Consider the following 21,313-nt stretch of genomic DNA (forward strand, 5'->3'; position numbering starts at 1 on the left):
CATAACTCCAAACTGAAAACTATTCAAGTACCCATCAACAGTAGAATGGATTAATAAACTGTGGATATTCACCCAGCTGAATACTACACAACAATGAGAATGAACCTTCTACAGCTATGTCCTGCAATATGGACAAATCTCAGAAGCAGAATGTTGAACAAGAAAGAAAAACATAATCTTTTCTACCTGTCTTTGCTCACTCAATATTATGTTTGTGGGATTCCATTTCTATAAAACCCACAATAAATCCTTCTAGGTCAAATGCACAACATTTCTGGCCATGGGAAAAATTCTACTAAAAGAAACTAAGAATCTCAATGGGCTATTAGGACTCAACACACATATCAAAGTTGAAATGTTCTACAATGAGATAAATTCACTTTTACCTAAAGATCTTTACTATAATATAAAATATAAATATAAAATAAAATATAAAATCTATGTACATAAACATGAATGTATGCATACTATATGTATGTACATTATACATGTATAAATATATGTGCATACAGATACATATTCTAAAATTTTCCTATGGCAAAAACAGCTATGTGTCTACCAAAGTATTGTACTCCCTTTCTGTAGTGAGAGCTATTGCTGGGAAGTGGTTGCTCTGTCAGGGACTGCATTTACTGGCCCCTTAACCCTTCTCACCCCAGGTGAGATGAGACAACTACTTCAAGATAATGGAATGTGAGCATAAGGGATGTTTCAGTCAAGAACAAAGGACTTTCTCCACACAGCCCTACCCCAGTGTGCCAACAGGATCCAGAAAATACAGAACAGGACTCCAAGGTCCTAGATGATGGACAAGTCACCAGATGGACAAAGCACAAGTTTCTGAATCTCTACGTAAAAGACTGCCCATCTACCAGAATCATCTGCATTGACTGAATTGTTACATAAACCAAAAATAAACTTGTGTTGGATTAAGTCTGATATTTTGAGGTTTATTTGATAGCAAATTATATATTTTAATATATTTTTTTTTTGTTTTTGTTTTTCTAATGCTAGCTTGACCTAGTTTTGAGGCCCTGGCTAGTGGCCGGTCAGTTTCCCTTTTTGACGGATAGGACCAAATTCCTACCTCTTCCCTTATATGGCTCTCACACACCTGACCACTGAGCACCAGTCCTAATCACCCTGAGACCAGGTATGAGTCAGCCAGGAACAGTCATTGCCCCAGAACCCATGAAATTATTCAAGTTAGTCAATCCACAAAGCGTCCAACTCCCTCTGTGACGCTGCCTAGCAGTTCTCTCTTATTTGGAGTTTTAAGTAACAAAGAATTCTGTCTTTCATCTATCCAACTACTGTGTCCCACTATCAAAAGAATCTTAAATCTTATAAAACAGTGGTCTCCAAATTTTTGGCACCATGGACCATTTTCTTTGAAGACAATTTTTCCACAGACGTGGCCAGGGTGCGGGGGAGGGGGGGGATGGTTCAGGTGGTAATGCGAGTGATGGTTCAGGCAGTAATGAGAGTGATGGGGAGTAGCAGTTGAAGCTTCACTCACTTGCCCGCTGCTCACCTGCTGCTATGAGGCCCAGTTCCCAACAGGCCACGACCGGTACCCATCCACAGCCTGGGAGTTGGGGACCCCTTTATTAAACATGAATTTAGTTTGATCTTATACCCTAAGCTTCTTTTTGTAAAATGTAGTCATTTAGCTTTCGCAGATTTAATATTTGTGTTTTTTTTCCCTCAAGATACCAAAGATTCATTACGTGCAGGTGTTTGTCCATTTGCTGAGACACAAATTTGAATAACTTCAAGGATGGTTGAGTGCACATGCTATTTAACTAGCAGTTGGGTTTATCAAGCTGCCCAACATTTGCATTTCAATGTGGTTTTGTCCTTGCCTCATAATTATCATTGCAGAAAATATAATAAAGTGCCATAATCTGTATTTCTTGGTGAAAAACAAACTTTGCATGAAAGAGAAACTTCAATGAAATCTGAAAGGGTTAACATGGCACAAGAAACAAATGACTCTTCATAGAAAAGTGATTCAGGAATAAGTTGAGAGCCTGTATTAATTTTCTTGTATTTCATGTTTTTCAAAGATATCAACCATATCCCTCCAAAATGATAAGAACTAATCATAAAAAATATGCATATATATTGCATATAAATCCATGTAGTTCAATTTTTCTTTTTTGATTTTATCTCTCTCAATCTATTTTGTCTTATATAATACTAATTTGAGAAATGTGAATTATTTAGGGATAGAGGATGATTATGAGCGATTAGTGGCTCAAATTTGAAAGAAAAACAGCAATCTTGAGATCTACTCACTCTACTTACCTCCTCCTTTCCTATTTGTAAAAAAAAAAAAAAAAAAAAAGAGAGAGTGAGCGTATCTGGGACCATTTGACTAGGAATTTTGCAACTTGATACTTCTTGAACATGAGCGGGAAACGTGCATTATTTTCTGTTTACTCAGGTTTTAGAGATTTTAAAAAGGAGCTAAAAATAATTATACATACTGCCATAAATACATATTTATTGTATAAACGATATCCATTTATATATACACATGAATTTAGTTAAATCACCTATTAAAAGACGTTTTAAACAATAACTATGCTGTACTACTGAATTGTAGATTTAAATAATCAACTATGGGCACAATAAATTATGGCGGTTAAGGTCACAGACTCTGGAGCCAGATTGCCAGTTTGCACCCCAGTTTCTCTCTCTACTTGCCGTGTGATCCTGGATGAATCACTTCTGCTTGGACTCCAGTTTGACCATAAATAAAATAGAGATAATAATAGTAACTACGTGACAGTGTAGTTGTAAAGATTAAATAAATGAATATATATAAAGTGCTTAGCATTGTGCTTAGCACTAATTAAATGCTACCTATGACTATTATTTGGTGTGATAGAAAGAGCGGAAGTGAGGACATTCTAACTCTGTAGCTAATTCTCTACATAAATTTGAAGACATTATTTACTTCTCTGGATCTCCAAGTCTATATCTGCAAAATAAGAGATTTTGGATATATGGTTTCTAAGGTCTTTCTTAGCCCTAAATTTGTGGAAGTCAAATAATATTTTATAGAAATCACTTGACAAGTCACTTCGATTATTTCCCTGTAACGATATCCTTATAAATGCCTTGAGGCTTCATGCAGAATCTTTACTGTTATGGTTGGTTGATTGAAGGTGAGTTCTGATGAGTCAACTGCTGAGATCTTTCCAGTTTCATATCATAGTTTTCTTGTTGTAATCATAAAAATATAAGAAAATGGTGAGTTTTAAAAGTTCCATTCCATGAGAGATACTTATGTATCAATAATGGAACCAAGGGAAAATAAGTTTGCGCTATTTGCCACATTGTAGGTGCTCTCTCAAATTAATCAATTTATCTTAACTTTAAAAGAAATAGATTTATGACACGTCATTTACAATATCCAAAATTAGATTTTCTTTTGTAAGGCTAGCTCACTAATAAAGAACACGATCTGCTGCATAATAAATTCAGCATAACACCTGATTTTGTACATACATTATTGTACTCTATTAAAGTGAATTTGTGTTAAAAAAAAAAAAAGGAAAGAGATCATTTAACATGAGTTTCAGATAAAAGGTGAGCATTTGTGTAAGATTTTCCGTAGTAGAAATAATCAAAAGTGCCTTTTTCTTTCAATATTGCCTTCACCCAGTAGTGTGGCCATGACCAAAAGACATCTGTGGAAATTAAAGTATAATACCACTTGGAAAATAATAGTCAATTACCAACTCTTAAATGTGGTTCTTTTTAATCCTCACATACTGAAGTCTATAACTGTTGTCATTTTGTCATAGATTGCACCACATTTAATCACTTTAAAATAAGACACAGACGGCCCTTGTTCCATAAAATCTCTGGTTTCTTTCTCTTTCACTGACCGCATAGTCAATATGCATGAATCACAAAGTTGAGACTTAACATTTTCTTCAATTAGCCTGGGGCAATAATAAATCAAAGATTCATTTCTGGAGATGGCACACCTGGCAGATACAACATTGTAGAGAGCAGATAGACATCTGTTTTATGAAAGAATGTTGCTAATGACAATCAGATACACATTAATGCATAATTTCACTGAACTTTTATGGGTCAAAATCTTATTAGGTTAACTCCTATTTTTTGTTACTGAAGTAAAAGCTGCTTTAATGAGATGGATACATAATACTCAGGATTTACTCAAGTCAGATGTAAGCATTGCAATAATTGTTCTACTTTAGCTTCCTAATAGGTCTCAAGCAGTGAGCAATAAACTGGACCCAACTCTAGTACATCCTGACTATACTGTAAGCACAGACCATTTTTTTTCCTTTTTAGTAATTGGTATGAATATATATTTTGGAGAGACATATTGGCTTTATTTAGAATAAATTTCAATAAGATTTCTGCAGGATAGAAACTATGGCAGAGCTGAAAAATCTGCAAAATGAAGAGGGATTGAGGTTTCTCTGAAGGAAATTAAGGACAAAAAAGACTGAGCTTTCAGGCTTGGTGGGGAAAGAGTAAGGAAGGGGAAGACTTCCATTGGGAGAGAGAGCCAAGGAGAAACTTCCAAGGAAAAATGTGTAAATAGTTCTCAGTTGAAATATCATGTTATAAGATTTTGACCTTTCCTGATGATGCCTGGAATCTTCAACTAAATTACCCTCAACAAAATTCTATTACAAACGTGGTATGATTTTTTTGTAAAAATCAAGGAAGAAGCCGAAATTTTGCAGCAGGATGGGAGAAGAATCAAAACAGCAGGAGGTGGGGGCAAAGAATAGTAGAAAACACTACCCTATAGATTCTAGCATTGAACATGGATCATGTTCCAAAACCATGTAGGATTCACCATAATCTCTCCATGGGACTCCAGTCAGATTCATAGAATGGATGTTTAGCATTTGTGTAAATAAAACATTAAGTGCTTGATACCTGGGATGCATGAACCTTTAGTGGTGGAGAAGCACAGAGGTCTATCATGGATAAACGTAAGAGCAATTTCCTTGAAAAAAAGTATAAATTAGCTGAGATCTGAAATATAACAAGGGAATGTCCAAACAGAAAGGAGATGGAGAGTGCTGAAAGCAAAGAAAATGGTTTATGCAAAAGCCTGGGTGGAAGAGGGGATGTTCCATATTCAATAAGCTAAAATGACTCCTGATTTACTAGATTTTAGAATAGGAGATATTGTATGTTGTGAAATGAAACAGAGGAAATCTACAAGATTCAGACCATAAAAGGCCCTGTAATTTATACTAAAGAGTTTGGACTTGACCCTGGGAAATAAGAAGTCATTAAAGATTTTAAACAGGGAGTAATAATATCACAGTATTACACAGAATTCAGAAAAATGAATTCTTGTCTATGGTTTCCTCTGGCCATCCACAGGGCAAGGAGTCCAAAGGGCCAAGGACACAAACCCACCTGGCATTCATGACCATCCTTCTAGAGCGTTCTCTGTGCATATAGTCACACAGAATTCCATGTCCAGATGAGTCCAAACTTCTTCTATGACCTGTGTGGGTTCTTCTCCGGGTCTGTCACCTAAGGGCAGATCTCACCTGTGGGCTTACCTCTAGACCTGAAAGAAGGTCCCTGAACAGTTGTTAAGGGGAGGATGGCTATGGACAATGATCAGATATACAGCTAGGAGTGTCTACATATAAATGCATATAATAGCACTTATATATAAGTTCCCTAGCAATTATGAATGAAGGATGAAAATAGAGAAGGGAAAGAGCCATTTATCTCCATTTATACTCTGGCCTGAACTCCACAAATTTTGAGAATTGGCCAGATTATTATATTTGTGCTTTAAAAGATCACTCTGTCTATGTTACAGAGAATGGAATGGAGGTACAAAGGACCGGTAAAAAGCATAGTATTTAAAAATCTGTTGAAATATTCTTGGAAAGGGTTGATATCATCTAGTGCTTGGTGGCGACAGTCGGAATGAAGATAATTTGATAGAATTTGGTGTTTGATTGCTGTGGGGGCTTAGATGGAGAGATAAGTCAAAGATTCTACCCAGGTTTTCAGTTTTCACACCTGGGTGACAGTAGTAGTTTTCATTGCAATAAAAATTAACAGAGGAAGAACAGTTTATAGACAGATGATGCTGACTTCAGTTTGGAGCATAATGAATTTAAAGTGCCTATGGGAATCAAGACAGGGATGCTCAATAGGGCATTTGATTTTGTGATCTAAAGAGCTATATGCTGGAGGAATAAATGTGGGACTTCTTAGCAAATGATAGTAATTGAAGCCCTTGGAGTAGACAAAATCATCTGAAGAGTGATCGATGAAAAGAGAGCCAAGGATAGATCAGTGAGTAAAGCCAACGTTTAAGGGATAAGAATTTGAAGAGAACACCACTATTAAATGTGTCCAGAAACATAAGAAATGTGTTGCAAAGGGGGTTATTGAAATAGGGTAAAAAAATGAAGATCATAAATTAATTCATAAAATGAATCAATAAAATTAAATGCAGTAATAGCCAACACCACCTACTAATCCTGAGAATATAGCATGCAAAGACTTTCAGCAATTTTTTAACAGTCTTAATACATGCATACATGAGCCAGTGTAAGTACCCCACTTCCCACCAATGATATTCTTTAAATGGCTGTTGTTAAGGATCATGAAAATGTGCTTTGTTTAGTAATTATAATTGAAACTGAAAGTGACTGATTAAACTATTATGTACTGTTTATATTTAATTGTATTAAAATCATTTGAATTATGTACTCTTCATTGAGTACTATATGACAGAAACCATGCTGAGAACATTTTACTCATAATCTCATTTAGTCCTCATGAAAAACTTATGAAGTAGCTTCTATTATCCACTTTTCACAAATAAGCTGAAGTATAAGAAAATGAAATAACCTGGCCATGATCACAGAACTTATTAGTGGCAAAGTTGGATTTTGAACTTAGGTTGATTAGTATCAGACATCTTAACATTAAAATTTTATTTTGGTATCAGGAAACAAAGTAGAGATAAAGGTACTCTTAGCAGTTGATTTAAGTTTGATTGGTATTTCTTGACTAACCATAATTTAAAATAATAAATAATTTTAGGACATCCAAATATTGTCTTTCTCATGTATTCACTATTTCAAAATAATTAATAAACTTTGAATTAGCTATTTCTTTCTGCTACATAATAAATGACTTAAATGTAATCAGTTTTAATTGAAGCATTTATTTTTTTAATTGAAGCATTTAAATATTAATTTATTTTGGTATAATATCCAACTAATTCTTGGCACCTATACTAATCAAGTTATGTAGAAAATCTCTTTAGCTTAAAAGAATTTAGAAAAATGCAGTTTAAATATGTGAAAATTCCTAACTAGAGAATATTTAAAATTCATGTTATTAATTAAATCATATCTAACACAAAATCATGGCTAATTTTATTTTATTTTTCTTAAAAATTTTATTTATTTATTTATTTTTGGTGGCATTGGGTCTTTGTTGCTATGCACGGGCTTTCTCTAGTTGCGGGGAGTAAGGGTTACCCTTCATTGCAGTGAGTGGGCTTCTCATTGTGGTGGCTTCTCTTGTTGCATAAAACGGGCTCTAGGCAGGCGGGCTTCAGTAGTTGTGGCACGCAGACTCAGTAGTTATGGCTTGTGGGCTCTAGAGCACAGGCTCAGTAGTTGTGGCGCACAGGCTTAGTTGCTCCGCGTCATGTGGGATCTTCCTGGATCAGGCATCGAATTCGTGTCCCCTGAATTGGCAGGCAGATTCTTAACCACTCTGCCACCAGGAAAGTCCCTCATGGCTAATTTTAAATAAAATCATAGGGAAATAAATTCTAGGAAAAGTAACAATATGAAGTAAAATAAAATACATAAAGTAAAAGAATTTAGATTGACCGCATTGATTACTGCCATGCAAAGTGACACTTGAAAGCACTTGAAACATATTTTCACTGTTAAACAATCCTCCTAAATTATTATGTATACTAAAAATTTAACACAATATTTTTTCTTTGAGCATAAAAGTAAATTTTAGCATCATTTGTATTTAAATCATCATAAATTCCTAATTAGTTAGGCATAACTAAGGAGATATGACATTATTATTAATTACTATAATAACTTGTAAACACCTCCGTATCCTATATTAAATAAAAAGATGAACAATCTAAATACGTTTTAGTTAACCATGTTATGAGGAAGGTCATGTTATAAAATTGGGTGACAAACTGAAGAATATAATGTATATAGACAATATCAATAAATAAAATCTTACCTTCCAGGAGCAGACCAACTGAAACTCAGGCAAGAAATTAAACATGCAGTCATAAGAGAGGGCTATATTTATTTTGAGAAAATCAATTCAATAAAGTTGTTCTGTCTGCTCATAAATACACATAAAACACAAAATGCATTATTCTCTTTTTTTAGGTCGATATATGTGCATATATATCAGAGAGAAGAAGAGAGAGACAAAAAGAAGTGAGACATTCTAGTGAGGTATACAAACAGGTACAACTATCACTTCTTAAGTATTGATTTTAATAAACATTTTACACTTTCTCTGACTATGGTCTCTTTTTCCATAGCCATTATCATCATAAATGAAATTTTACTCAGAGCTGCCTAAAACATGAATACTCTCCTCAAGTACATGGCATCTTCTTAGATATTGTGTCAATTTTTGTACATGCTGAGAGTTTCCAATTTGTGAATTATTTTTAATATATTGAGCTCACTTCCCTACCTTCTGATTTATGTTTTTAGTGACTTAGTTCTTTTTATATATTCTAAGATTCACTAAGATGTGGTAAGGGGTGAAAAGTAGTAGTAGGCTTAGTATTACCAAGTTGTCAACAAACTAAGAAGAAAAGCTATACGTTGCTCCTGCTTTACAGAATTGCAAAGTCTTATGAAACCCTATTCTCCCACTCACCTATATGTTCAACTTTTCGTAGGTTAATCGCTAACCTACACCTCAGAACATTCCCTTCAATTAATCATTCATTCAAAAGATACTTGAAATCACCTCCTATGTACCAGACACATTTTGTGCTCAGAGTGAAGAAATGAACAGCATAGATTTTTATCTCATTGAACTCAGTCTATGAGGAACGAAGTAAAAAAACAATGATTACAATGTGGTTAGTTACTGCTCTCATAAAAGTATACCCAGATGCTATGACAGCAAAGGAAAGATTAGACTTCTCAACTAGCCCATCAGCTCTGGGAACTTTTCTTAGAAGAGATTGGTTACTCTTGAGATGAGTCTTGAAGTTCGTGAAGAACTTTCCTAAGTAGAGAAAAGGGTAAGAATGTTCCGTGCCTGGAGAATAGCATGTAGGAATACAAAGCATTGAGTCAGCATCAGGAGTCCAAAACCTGGAAATTAATTAGAATGGCTTAAGTAGAGCTTGCATATGGGGCAATAGCAGGAGATAGAGCTATAAAAAGGTCAGGAGCTTGTGCAATAAACTAAGAACTTTGAACATTAACCTGAGTCCAGAAACCACAGAATAATTTTATAGAAATTTTTGAATTTATCTAAGCAGCATCTTGACACAATCTGACAGTATTTATTCTAGCAAGAGATTCAGATATCAGCTAAGGAAACAAGTAAATATGTTATTGCAATGATGTAGATCAGAATGGTGGACCCAAAGTAAGGTAGTTGTATGGGGATGAAGTTAGGAGGAAATAGGAGTAAAGGATTGCATGTAGAGAGGTGATTAAGAGGCCTCTGACTAACATAAATATATATAGGAATTCATTGATGACAAGGTTGCAAATGTTAAATAAAGGTGAAAAGCATCTTTGGCATAGTATCTGAGGGACTGAGTCTTTGGAATACTAAAGTATCAGTGACCAACTAATGACAACTAATAGGATACTCAGATCTGGATCTCAAGAGAAAGGTAGAAACAAACATCAAGAAAGTAACATGAAAAAGGCAACAGGGTTTGGTTGAAGTCCCCCAAACAGTGCAAAGAGTGAGAACATAATGCAAGCATAGTGTCAAATTATTTCACTCAGAGGAGGAAACTTCAGTGTATGAAACAATGTTTTTCAGACCTTTCAAATGATAGAAAGTCACTTCCTTTTCAAAAGTTAAGAACTCAAATCCACACATTAAGTCATCTCTAATGTGATCTGTATTTTTTAAACATTTGCAGTGAACATGATTTTCATCTGACTTTTGATCTAATCTTCACTTCATATTCAGAGACAGATCCATCTTGAAGCTAATGGAGCTTATATAGCCAGGTCCGTCATTTGGCTCCTTCCACAACCCCCAAAATGGTCCAGCAATGTGTTTATACAGTCATATGAGTTTTGAAAATTTTGTGAAAGTGAGATAATTTAACTGTAATTGATTAAGACAACTGTCTGGTGCCATCCATCTTCCCCTCTTGTTAGGTAACATGGGATGAGTTTGAGCATTTGGAAATATAGCTAAGGGGAATTTAAGTTGGAGATCCATTTAGTTTGAGTTTAGTGGGAAATACTTATGTGATTCACAGTCACTTCTGTACACAAAGAGTATTGCTACCTGTTCTAGGGTAGGAATGACCTCCAGAAATATTCTCCCACTCATTGACCTAAGGTGCTTCCACTCATTGACCTAAGGTCACATTGTGATCTTGGCAGGGCCAATGACACCTCAGCCTATGAGTTGGAGAGGAGAGTCTGGTTGTAAAATGTCTAGAGCCAGAAGCTAGTCTGTAAAATTTTTCTAAACCTTACTCATATGTTTAAAAATTCTCTAAGATACTTTCCCAAATTTGAAAACAATTCTAGAAATTGCATGACATTTTCAATAATATATAAAAAGAACTGCTATAAGCCATCAAAAATAAATACATTTTGATCAAACATGTTAGGAAAAAAACCTGATTATTTTTCTCTTCTAGGTATAGAAAAAGATATAAGGAAACCATTGTCACATGAAGAGCTGATTAAAGAGTATGCAGCCAAAAATGTAGAGGAAAAAAAAGTATAGCAGATGTTATTCAATTAATTGAACATATATCATGCTAATTTTCTGGATTTTTGTGATGTTTGTGGTTTTCAACCATTTTTTAAAATGTACTATTAATTATGATTTCTTTCTCATTCTAATTAGATATTCATTTTCATACTTAATTATACATTTCTAATTTTGCATTACTTTATTAAAATACCTCTGAACTTGTATAAGATTCACCTCCTCCAAAACTTAATTCTTCCCTAATAAAGTCCTCATCACTGCCATGGAGAAAGGAAAATAGCTTGAAAGCATTTCTATAATATTCACTACACTATTGTTGAAAAAATAGAGAAGAAAAGCTACCAAGTCCTAAGATATTCATGAGAATTATATCTGGATGCTCCACTGATATTTTAATTTCTTTAAATGGTTTTTAATCCACAAAATACTATCACTATAGGTAACAATATTTCAAAGGCATCATTTTCATATAACAAATTTACATAGATTTTGGAAAGTTATAATCTATACATCATTGATTTAAAGGCAAGTTGGTCTATTTCACACTTTTGAACAATTACCATCTACTGCTTTGACATATATAGAGTTTAATAGTACAGTGTATAGTCTCCTCAGTTTATTGTTTGAGCAGAAAAAATATACTGAATTTAATGTTCTTGAAAAAAATCAGTTATTTTCCAGGTAAAATGGTAGCTGTAAGAAAAAAATCTTATTTTTGTTTTATTTAGCAGGCATAGCACACTGACCTATAACATTACAGAGAGACATACTCTTAGATGTCTAAAGCATAGAAGGCCAAAAAATCCATAAAAATCACTGTTCTAACATGTTAAGTGTAATCCTTGAAGTTACTGATATTTAGAGATGAGTAAGAGAAAAAGCCCATTTCTTAAAATGTCAATTGTGCAGTTTGTGCTGATGTGAAGCATCTTAAAATTGCAAAATATCCCCTATCAAACATTATGAAGAAGCTTCACCTTCCGAGGAGAATGGGAGGAACGGATTTTTGAAAACTAACCACTTTTATAACATTTCTCCATAGTGTTGAAGTGTTGAGTGAATTTGATGTAAATACATTCTCATTTTGACATAATTTATTACCTAATTTATCAAGATCAATATTTTAAACTCTATATATAGCTTTTAATTTGTATTTATCTCTAATATAGCAATTTATAATTAAATAAAGAGATGAATGGATAAATTTTTCATATAATTTAAATCTAGAAATGTATGTCAGACGATTTTCACAGGAAATTTTCTAGCTTCTCAACTAAATATATATGTCTAGCTTTTCAGGAGAAAACACCAGGAGAATTCCCCTGAAATCTCTTCAGTGTGAGTGTGTATATAATGTGCAACTGCCTCCATTTCATAACACCCCTACCTTCCTGAAGTTCTCTATCCTCCTTGACATTTTCATTGAAATAGCAATTTTGACTCGTAGGAAAAATCACACATCCAACAGCACAGGAAAATATGGGTAACAGTTGATCATGTAACAGAATCCAGGCAGAGTTTGCACAAACTATGGTATCGGTGGGCTGGATTTAAAAATTGAATTAGTGTCATGTCATGTCTTTCTTACTCTAAATATATTATGTAGTAAATTAAACTATCATTCCCTTTAATATCTAGTTAAATTGCTTATTTACATAGAATATCTTACCGTGCTTTGTACTTATTCTAACTTGGAAAAAAAAAAAAAAAAGGAATGTCAGAATGCAGGTAGTTTTCCAGTAAATGTTATTTATTTTGTGTAACTGAGACTCAATAAAAGTGTTAGTTCTTGGATTACAAAACAAAAGTTACAGTTCAGTTTCTAACCTAAAGCATTGTTTGATTTCATATTGTAAAATTACTGCTTAAATTCATATACATACTAAATTAAATCTTGAAAATTAAACGTCCATTTCTATTATAGATCAATTAGAATTACTTTTGGCTAGATGATTAATTGTGCTTCTGTGCTTATAGTACACAAGAAACTGCCTGAAGATTAGCTAAATGTTCTCCCCCAAATCTATTAGTAACTTAATCATCTTGGCTACCAAACAATTAAATTTTAATCATTCTACAGCTGGTTTAAGGGAAGTTGCCCTAATAAAGTATACATGTACTACTTGGTCTGGTTGACTTTTTTCTTTAACTTTCCAGAATATTCTTCCTATAAGGTATGGAAGAAAATGAAAGAAATATTCTTCAAAACTTTCAACATTCTTCAAAGGCTTGATCTTTGTAGCAAGAAAATAACTCAGCATTTCACAAAGGATGAACTAAAGTGGCATCGTGCCATTTAAGTACACTTCTGTATTAGCCTGACCCAGTCTGTACACATTGATTGTAACATTGTGCTGTGTGTTCTTTATAAATGGCTCAGAATAAATGACCCTGCTGTGCAACAGTCATTACAAGACAATTTAACTAGTGCTTACCATTCTTTGGTTGTTGAAAGAAAAGACGGAGATTATCCAGAACTAATAAGATGGCACTGACATTCAGTAGATCAAGATAAAAAGCAAGCAGATAAAAAAGAAAAGAAAAGGAAGAAAGACATGCAAGGGAATTGGCAAATCTTCCTATTTCATGAGTTAAGACTGATTTTGGACCACAAAATAATTTCTCAGGTCATTTCTGTGGAAAATGTTACCATCGAATACAAATATATTTATTTGTATACACATCTGAGTTTACATCATAATTAGTTAGGGAACTAAGAAGATAAATCAGGTTAGTAGAAATGAACAATTATAAAACAACAAAAAGAAGAACATGTGTTTTTTTTTTTTTTTTGGGGGGATGAAAAATTTCATTTTATTTTTTATTTTTAAAAAATCTTTATTGGAGTATAATTGCTTTACAATGGTGTGGTAGTTTCTGCTTTATAAAAAAGTGAATCAGTTATACATATACATATATCCCCATATCTCTTCCCTCTTGCATCTCCCTCCTCCCACCCTCCCTATCCCACCTCTCTAGGTGGTCACAAAGCACAGAGCTGATCTCCCTGTGCTATGCGACTGCTTCCCACTAGCTATCTATTTTACATTTGGTAGTGTATATATGTCCATGCCACTCTCTCACTTTGTCCCAGCTTACGCTTCCCCCTCCCCATATCCTCAAGTCCATTCTCTAGTAGATCTGGATCTTTATTCCCGTCTTGCCACTAGGTTCTTCATGACCATTTTTTTGTTTGTTTTTTAGATGCCATATATATGTGTTAGCATATGGTATTTGTTTTTCTCTTTCTGACTTACTTCACTCTGTATGACAGACTCTAGGTCCATCCACCTCACTAAAAATAACTCAATTTCATTTCTTTATATGGCTGAGTAATATTCCATTGTATATATGTGCCACATCTCCTTTATCCATTCATCTGTTGATGGACACTTAGATTGCTTCCATGTCCTGGTTATTGTAAATAGAGCTGCAATGAACATTTTGGTACATGACTCTTTTTGAATTATGGTTTCTTCAGGGTATATGTCGAGTAGTGGGGTTGCTGGGTCATATGGTAGGTCTATTTTTCGTTTTTTAAGGAACCTCCATACTGTTCTCCATAGTGGCTGTATCAATTTACATTCCCACCAACAGTGCAAGAGGGCTCCATTTTCTCCACACTATCTCCAGCATTTATTGTTTGTAGGTTTTTTGATGATGGCCATTCTGACTGGTGAGAGATGATATCTCATTGTAGTTTTGATTTGCATTTCTCTAATGATTAATGATGTTGAGCATTCTTTCATGTGTTTGTTGGCAATCTGTATATCTTCTTTGGAGAAATGTCTATTTAGGTCTTCTGCCCATTTTTGTATTGGGTTGTTTGTTTTTTTGATATTGAACTGCATGAGCTGCTTGCAAATTTTGGAGATTAATCCTTTGTCAGTTGCTTCATTTGCAAATATTTTCTCCCATTCTGAGGGCTGTCTTTTCATCTTGCTTATGGTTTCCTTTGCTGTGCAAAAGCTTTTAAGTTTCATTAAGTCTCATTTGTTTATTTTTGTGTTTATTTCCATTTCTCTAGGAGGTGGGTCAAAAAGGATCTTGCTGTGATTTATGTCATAGAGTGTTCTGCCTATGTTTTCCTCTAAGAGTTTTGTAGTGTCTGGTCTTACATTTAGGTCTTTAATCCATTCTGAGTTTATTTTTGTGTATGGTGTTAGGAAGTGTTCTAATTTCATTGTTTTACACGTAGCTGTCCAGTTTTCCCAGCACCACCTATTGAAGAGGCTGTCTTCTCTCCATTTTATATTCTTGCCTCCTTTATCAAAGGTAAGGTGACCATATGTGCGTGGTTTTATCTCTGGGCTTTCTATCCTGTTCCATCGATCTATGTTTCTGTTTTTGTGCCAGTACCATACTGTCTTGATTACTGTAGCTTTGTAGTATAGTCTGAAGTCAGGGAGCCTGATTTCTCCAGCTCTGTTTTTCTTTCTCAAGATTGCTTTGGCTATTCAAGTTCTTTTGTGTTTCCACACAATTTATGAAATTTTTTGTTCAGAACATGTGTATTTTTATTCATGATAAAAAAACAAGCCAGAATAAGAGACCCTAAATTGAATGAATACCTGGGTAAGTAGAAGCTTCTGAAAATTGTGATGGCAAAAATCCTGGGCCTCAGTAAATAATACAGGGTTCAATACATCAAACCATTATACCATCATCCGTGATAATCTAATAGTACAACGGAGGTGTAGTGTAATAGGTGTTCCCAGAGTTGACTTCTCCTCACTACAATTTCTAAAAATAAGGGTATCAGAATGACTCTAAAAACAGTTGAGGAGTATGGCTGTTACTGGGCCTGGTATCAATAATGTAAATTAAATTTCATATTATTTTGGGTTTTCATAGAGGGGATCTTTCTGGTCACAAGGAAACATCACTTTGTTTTGTTTGTTTTACTTTTCATTATAATAATAATAATAGGAGACTATGTGCTTCTTTGAATCATAGACTTATGCACTCAATATATTTTTCAAAATATCTAAGAGTTACACTGGGCTCATTTGAGTACATGGGGGAGAGTTGGAGTCAATAAATATGAGAGGTACATAGGGACATAAATTGCATGGAGATAACATTCTAACTGTCCGCATCTGTTGTCAATTGCAAGTTGGTAAATGTGTGTGTTGAGTGGGTTTATAATGGATAGAATGGGCTCTTTTAAAAGGGCTAGAAAATGTTCCTCTAATGGCATAGTTGATTTCATAGAAGTGAGTTACAAGATACTAATAGGAAATGTTGATTATACGGTTGCTTTTAATGCAATGTGGCTACATCCATTTATGAGAATCATGTATCACTACATTGTGGTACCTGTGGTACCCCCACTGTGTCTTCAGGGTCACTGACTTCTGTCACAATCCCTGATGCCACTGTTTCACACAAATGATTTAGTTCACAAGTTTCTAAATAAGTTTTTCAGTTCCTCTGCATCTGGGAAAATTCCAATACATCCCTAAAAAACCAGAAGCTCACTATATGACATTAAATCTCAAGGAGGTGGGATGCATTCTCCTTCTGAGGAGATGTCAAAGATTCTGATAGTGGATTAATAGAAAAGATTCTGCAGGTGATCCTACAGATGATCTCCCCATTTCCATTATTGCTCTTTTGCAAGCCATTTCCCATATAGGACCAGAGTGATCAACTTAAAACATAAATTAAATCATATCACCCTACATAGAACTTTTCAATGATTTCACAATGCACTGGGGTGGGAGTTGAGGTGGGGAGAAGAAATGCATTACCTTTTATACAGTTCTTGAGTCCCTGTGCTAATTGCCCCTGCCTGACCTTCTTTCAGTTCTTCAAGATCCCATAGGTTCTTTCCTTGCTTTTCTGCTTAAAACTCTTTTCCTTGACTTTTTGCTTGCTAATATCACTCTTCCTTCAGATAGCATCTTAAAATAATTGCTTTTCCTGAGACGACTCCCAATATAAATTAAGATCTTCTGTAATATTTCTATAGAAATATGGACTTATCATAGTGCTCATCAATTTAATAATTATATTGTAAAGAGATTGTTTATTGCTTGCATTCCCCGTTAGTAGGTTTCTGATAGCTGGGATGATGTTTGTTGGTTCACCACTCTATATTCAGAATGTAGTATAATGCCAAGTATATAGTAGATACTCAGTAAATTGATGAAAGAGTAAATGAATGTATAATGGTGTTTTTAAGGTGTCAACACTGCCAGGTTACAATACCCATTAATTCAAAAAAGCACAACCAAAGTGTTGCTGTGAAGATATTTTGCAAATACAATTAAAGGTTAATCTGTTGACTTAAAGAAAGGGAGTTTATCCTGGATAATCAATTGGAAGTCTTTAAAACCTGGGCTGGGATTCCCCTCAAGGGAAAAGAAACTCCACCTATGTCTATGGTTGAACTCTGATTGGTAGAGAAGGAGTGAATGAATGGGTACTATCTGTGCCACCTTACTGACCTTCTGAGCAAGTCACTTATTTACTCCATGTAAAATATGCAGAATGCAAAATTATAGTGCCTGTCTCACAGAGTGGTTGATAGAATTACAAATGTAATGGTTATAAAAAATATGGCACAATGTTTAGTATGTAGTTCGATAAATAGTTGTTATAATTATTATGAAATACTTATAAAACATGCTTTAATTAAAATAGATTTACTACTTTCTTATCAAATATATGCAATATCTTTAAATATTATTCTCCAATTGTCGCCAGGTATATGATTCAATGAAAACAAAGTAACACACCATTTAAATAAAGAAAAGTAGAAATTACTGACTCAGAAAAGAATAAATATTGAGAAATTGAAGCAAAGTATCTCCTCCTGGTTCACTTCTGTAATACATATATTTCTCTTTTTTTTAACATCTTTATTGGAGTATTATGCATTACAATGGTGTGTTAGTTTCTGCTTCATAACAAAGTGAATCAGCTATACATATACATATACCCCCATATCTCCTCCCCCTTGCATCTCCCTCTCACCCTCTCTATCCACCCTTCTAGGTGGTCACAAAGGACTGAGCTGATCTCCCTGCGTAATATGGCTGCTTCCCACTAGCTATCTGTTTTACACTTGGTAATTTATATATGTGCATGCCACTCTCTCACTTCAACCCAGCTTACCCTCCCCCCTCCCCATGTCCTCAAGTCCATTCTCTATGTCTGCATTTTTATTCCTGTCCTGCCCCTAGGTTCTTCAGAACCTTTTTTTTTTTTTTTTTTTTTTAGATTCCATCTATATGTGTTAGCATACAGTATTTGCTTTTCACTTTGTGACTTACTTCACTCTGTATGACAGACTCTAGGTCCATCCACCTCACTACAAATAACTCAATTTTGTTTCTTTTTATGGCTGAGTAATATTCCATTCTATATATGTGCCACGTCTTCTTTATCCATTCATCTGTCGATGGACATATAGGTTATTTCCATATCCTGGCTATTGTAAATAGTGCTACAATGAACATTGTGGTACATGACTCGTTTTGAATTACGGTTTCCCACGGTGTCAAGTAGTGGGATTGCTGGGTCATATGGTAGTTCTATTTTTAGTTTTTTAAGGAACCTCCATACTGTTCTCCATAGTGGCTGTATCAAATTACATTCCCACCAACAGTGTAAGAGGGTTCCCTTTTCTCTACACCCCCTCCAGCATTTAATGTTTGTAGATTTCTTGATGATGGCCATTCTGACTGGTGTGAGGTGATACCTCTTTGTAGCTTTGATTTACATTTCTCTAATGATTAGTGATATTGAGAATTCTTTCATGTGTTTGTTGGCAATCTATTTATCTTCTTTGGAGAAATGTCTATTAAGGTCTTCCACCCATTTTTGGATTGGGTTTTTTGTTTTATTGATATTGAGCTGCATGAGCATCTTGTTAATTTTGGAGATTAATCCTCTGTCAGTTGCTTCATTTGCAAATATATTCTCCCATTCTGAGGGTTGTCTTTTCGTCTTGTTTATGGTTTCCTTTGCTGTGCAAAAGCTTTTAGGTTTCATTAGGTCCCATTTGTTTATTTTTGTGTTTATTTCCATTTCTCTAGGAGGTGGGTCAAAAAGGATCTTGCTGTGATTTATGTCATAGAGTGTTCTGCCTCTATTTTCCTCTAAGAGTTTAATTGTGTCTGGCCTTACATTTAGGTCTTTAATCCATTCTGAGTTTATTTTTGTGTATGGTGTTAGGGAGTGTTCTAATTTAATTCTTTTAACATGTACCTGTCCAGTTTTCCCAGCACCACTTATTGAAGAGGCTGTCTTTTCTCCACTGTATATTCTTGCCTCCTTTATCAAAAATAAGTTGACCATATGTGCTTGGTTTTGTCTTTGGGCTTTCTATCCTGTTCCATTGATCTGTATTTCTGTTTTTGTGCCAGTACCATACTGTCTTGATTACTGTAGCTTTGTAGTATAGTCTGAAGTCCAGGAACCTGATTCCTCCAGCTCTTTTTTTCTTTCTCAAGATTACTTTGGCTATTCTGGGTCTTTTGTGTTTCCATAGAGATTGTGAAACTTTTTGTTCTTGTTCTGTGGAAAATGCCATTGGGAGTTTGATAGGGATTGCATTAATACTGTAGATTGCTTTGGGTAATATCATCATTTTCACAATGTTGATTCTTCCAATTCAAGAACATGGTATATCTCTCCATCTATTTGTATCATCTTTAATTCTTTCATCAGTGTCTTATAGTTTTCTGCATGCAGGTCATTTGTCTTCTTAGGTAGGTTTATTCCTAGGTATTTCATTCTTTGTGTTTCCGTGGTACGTGGGATTGTTTCCTTAATTTCCCTTTCATATTTTTCATTATAAGTGTATAGGAATGCAAGAGATTTCTGTGCATTGATTTTGTATCCTGCTACTTTACCAAATTCATTGATTAGCTCTAGTAGTTTTCTGGTAGCATCTTTACGATTCTCTCTGTATAGTATCATGTCATCTGCCAACAATTAGAGCTTTACTTCTTCTTTTCCATTCTGATTGCTTTTATTTCTTTTCCTTCTCTGATTGCTGTGGCTAAAATTTCCAAAACTATGTTAAATAATAGTGGTGAGAGTGGACAACCTTCTCTTGTTCCTGACCTTAGAGGAAATGGTTTCAGATTTTCCCCTTTGAGAACAATATTAGCTGTGGGTTTGTCATAAATGGCCTTTATTATGTTGAGGTAAGTTCCGTCTATGCCTACTTTCTGGAGGGTTTATATCATAATTGGGTGTTGAATTTTTTCGAAAGCCTTTTCTGCATCTATTGAGATAATCATACGTTTTTTTCTCTTTTAATTTGTTAATATGGTTTATCACATTGATTGATTTGTGTATATTGAAGAATCCTTACATTCCTGGGATAAAACCCACTTGATCATGCTGTATGATCCTTTTAATGTGCTCTTGGATTCTGTTTGCTTGTATTTTGTTGAGGATTTTTGCATCTATGTTCATCAGTGATATTGGCCTGTAGTTTTCTTTCTTTGTGACATCTTTGTCTGGTTTTGGTATAGGGTGACAGTGGCCTCATAGACAGAGTTTGGGAGTGTTCTTCCCTCTGCTATATTTTGGAAGAGTTTGAGAAGGATAGGTGTTAGCTCTTCTCTAAATGTTTGATAGAATTCACCTGTGAAGCCATCTGGTCCTGGACTTTTGTTTGTTGGAAGATTTTTAATCACAGTCTCAATTTCAGTGCTTGTCATTGGTCTGTTTATATTTTCTATTTATTCCTGGTTCAGTCTTGGAAGGTTGTGCGTTTCTAAATATTTGTCCATTTCTTCCAGGTTGTCCAGTTTATTGGCATTTAGTTGCTTGTAGTAATCTCTCATGATCCTTTGTATTTCTGCAGTGTCAGTTGTTACTTCTCCTTTTTCATTTCTAATTCTATTGATTTGTGTCTTCTCCCTTTTTTTCTTGATGAGTCTGGCTAATGGTTTATCAAATTTTTTTTTTTTATCTTCTCAAAGCATGAGCTTTTAGTTATATTGATATTTGCTAGTTTTTCCTTCATTACTTTTTCATTTATTTCTAATCTGATCTTTGTGATTTCTTGCCTTCTGCTAACTTCGGGTTTTTTTTTTTTTTTCCTTCTTTCTCTATTTGCCGTAGGTGTAAGTTTAGGTTGTTTATTTGAGATGTTTCTTGTTTCTTGAGGTAGGATTGTATTGCTATAAAGTTCCCTCTTAGAACTGCTGTTGCTGCATATTATAGGCTTTGGGTATTAATTTATTTCTATATATTGTTTATATACTCTTTGATTTCTTCAGTGATCTCTTAGTTATTTAGTAGCACACTGCCTAGCCTCCAAGTGTTTGTATTTTTTACAGATTTCTTCCTGTAATTGATATCT

Source organism: Balaenoptera physalus (genome assembly GCF_965194825.1).
Source record: "Balaenoptera physalus genome assembly, chromosome: 18".
In the NCBI taxonomy this organism is placed as follows: domain Eukaryota; kingdom Metazoa; phylum Chordata; class Mammalia; order Artiodactyla; family Balaenopteridae; genus Balaenoptera; species Balaenoptera physalus.